Source organism: Mesoplodon densirostris, chromosome 1 (genome assembly GCF_025265405.1).
Source record: "Mesoplodon densirostris isolate mMesDen1 chromosome 1, mMesDen1 primary haplotype, whole genome shotgun sequence".
Taxonomy (NCBI): domain Eukaryota; kingdom Metazoa; phylum Chordata; class Mammalia; order Artiodactyla; family Ziphiidae; genus Mesoplodon; species Mesoplodon densirostris.
Window position 1 is genome coordinate 90,607,721 of NC_082661.1, and position 3,281 is coordinate 90,611,001.

Here is a 3,281-nt window from a genome sequence, read left to right on the forward strand (position 1 = left end):
TTTTTAAAAAAAATTCTCTTTACCCTTTGCATTCCATTTTAGGAAGTTTCTATCGGTCTACCTTCAAACTCACTGAATCCTGCCTCAGCTGTGTCTATACGGATGAGACTTTTAAAGGCCTTCTCCATTTCTGTTGCAGTGTTTATAATACTTAGCATTTCCTTTTCATACTTTCTTAGAGTTTCCACCTGCCTGCTTACATTAGCTATCTATCCTTGGATATTGTCTTCTTTTTTCAATTGAAGCACTTATATAATTCACAGTTATTTTAAATTCTTTTTTTTAATAATTCCAAAATTTGTGTCATGTCCAAGTCTGGTACTGATGTTTGCTTTGTCTCTTCAGATATTATTTTTCTTGCCTTTTGGTATGCTTTGTAGTTTTTTGTTGAATGCCAGTGATGTTGTATTGGTGAATAAGTATTGAGGAAGATAGGCTTTTAGTGTGAGGATTTATGCTAATCTGAATACGAGTTGGGCCTAATTAATGTTTGCCGTAGCTGTTGGTGGCAGTGGCTTCATATTCCTCTGGAGTCCTGATTTTTGTCCCTCTTCCTCATTGTGGGTTTCCTTGAGTACTCCCTCCTCAGGGTACGTCTGCATCTTGCAGCTCTGTCAGCTGTATTACACTGTCATTTTCCTGGAATCCAGGGTGTGGGGCAGAAGACCAATACTGTCATCTTATGATTCAATCTCAGTCTTTTAATGTGCCTGAAACTCTGGGCTAAAACACTGACTGGTATTTCCACAGTAACTGTTTAGCTTCCCTCCACCCTCTAGGCTAGGCAGGAAGGCGAGAGTGATCTGGGTCAGGCAGCATTCCCTTCTGCTGCCTGGGATAAGGCTCTGGGTAAAATTTTTCCCCTTGAAAAGTAGGCCTTTGTTATGGAGAATCCTCTGGACATATTACACAATGATTACTCATATCCCCTCCTCCAGCCAGAAATACAAGGTTAGAGAATTTGCATGTGCAATAGGAAACCCAGGGGGGTGTTCCTGGAGCTAAAACCTGTGAAGGTATGGGGGTTGTCCAAGACCATAGCCCCCATGGGCTTTTCCCTCTCATGCTAGTTCACACTCAGCCTCCAGCAATTCATCAAAATGATTGTTTAAGTGTCCCTACCAGTTTATGGCTCCAACAGCTTCTGCTCCAGGTAAGCAGATCTCATCTGTGACTCTGAATTTGCTTGTCTCTACAGATTTCAGGGTAACAAGTTTCCTTATAATTTCAGGTCTCTGATGAGTCCAAGAAAAGTCACTGATTTTCTGTTTCTTCTTCCTCTTCTTGCAGACACAGGAATGACAGTTTACAAGTTCTTTGCACATTGGAGTTTAAACATTGGAATTCTGTAACCTGAAGACTTTTATCGTGGTGTTCATCAAGTTTCTTTTTATGAGATAGCATCTTCTCTATGAGTTCATCACATACAGATGGATTTCATGGAGAAAAACTAATTGCATAGGGTCTTCTAATTTATGTTTATCAAACAAACACACAGTGTACACTCTAATACTGTTGAGTATTTTTCTTTCATAAAGCTAACTATCTTTTTATACAGTACTGCAGCCTTTGGTTTTAGGAGACTTGCTGTTTCAACTCTCCATGGATACATAAATACTTAACAACTATGTTTATGGTTCCACCTGCATTTTGCAAATGCTCTCTGAATATCTAGTTGACCTAAGTTGGGATCAGCTAGTGGGTGAAAGATAGAAATATCAAACCCCCTATGGACAGTCACCATCTGGAGAATTACTAGTGATAATCACTATAGACTTAAATGTGTCATCTTGACAAAGTCATTGCCATATGAATGCTACTCTGAACCACATTAATGAAGAGCTATAAGATGGCTACTCATAGACACCAAGTAACTTCTGCTTTACAACCAAGAAAAGAATACTTCAAGAAGAGAATATTCCAGAGAGAAGGGTCTGCAAGAAACATGGGTGCCATTTGTTTTCTGCTGGGGCAGGAGATACAGTCTTAGTTATGAGGAAAGCAATTTGAGATTAGAAGGCAGCTGTATTTTCAAGCTGTTCATGGTGTTCTGGTTTGTAGGTCCCCTGTGAAAATATTCTCTTGACCACCAGATCTTTTGCACACAGTGCTTGTAGACATGCTCCAGAAAATGGTTCATAACATGTATTTCAAACAAAGAAATGAAATGATCTGTGTCACCAATTTAATTCATGTTTGGCATACATTTTCTAGTTGACCTGTGGCGCCCTTCATCTTGATGACTTCAATACAGTGCTCTCTGCACTTGACTCTTCTGGCCCAACAGCTTATCTGGCCACAGTGCAAGCCTGCTGCTGGCCACTCCCTTACCCACCATTCCATACAATATGAATTATTTTTAACTAAGAAAGTTATTAAGAAGAATGGCCCAAATCAGGAGAGGCACATATTGAATTCATCAACAGATACACAGAAGGATGCTGTAATTAAGGTTTCACTTGGAGCCTAAACTCTGTGTTGTAATCTTGAAATCAATATCAGTTCTACCACCCATTTTCTAGTCTGAAATAATAATAGTTATAAATATCAATACACTGTGAACTCTAAAGTGCTATGCAAACCCAACATATTATCTCCTTCCAGTGCTATAATACTTAAAAATTACAATAGAGTTCTTTTTCCTCAAATGTTTTAATTAGAACAAATTATTCCTCATAATATAAGGGCAGCAAGAAGGATTTTAATGAATTTAAACCATGAAATATAGCCACTACTTTGTAATTTTTGTTCTCATGGAGTGTGGTCAGCAGACTCTAAGCTGGCCTCCATCATCATGCTCCTGGTAATTCATGCCTTGTCTGATACCCTCCCTTCCATTGTAGGCGGGACTTATGAATTGCTTCTAACCAACAGAATATGCCAAAGGTGACATGATGTACTAGATTATATGTATATATTACAAAAGATTGTAACTCATCTTGCTAAGAGACTCTTTATTTTGCAGGATTTGAAGATGCAAGCTGCCATGTTGTGAGCTGCCATGTGGAGAACTGCATGTGGCAAGGAGCAGAGGGTAGGCTCCAGCTCAGAGCAAGCAGGAAACTGAGGTCCTCAGTCTGGCAAACTGAAAGGAACTGAATTCTGCCAATAACACTGTGAGTTAGGAAGCTGATTCCTCCCCAGTTGAGCCTCCGATGGCCATCACTTGGCCAACACCTTGATTGCAACTTTGAAAGACCCTGAAGCGGAGGACTCAGCTAAACTGTGCCCAGACTCCTGACCCAGAAAAACTCTGAGGAAATACAAGTGTGCTGTTTTAA

The 3,281-nt window shown here is 39.7% G+C and overlaps 1 pseudogene; it reads right to left on the reverse strand.

Annotated features, from left to right (window-relative positions):
• Nucleotides 1-1,254: 1,254 nt before the first annotated feature.
• LOC132488339 (AKT-interacting protein-like) lies at nt 1,255-2,127 on the reverse strand (annotated as a pseudogene).
• Between the last annotated feature and the right edge of the window lie 1,154 nt (nt 2,128-3,281).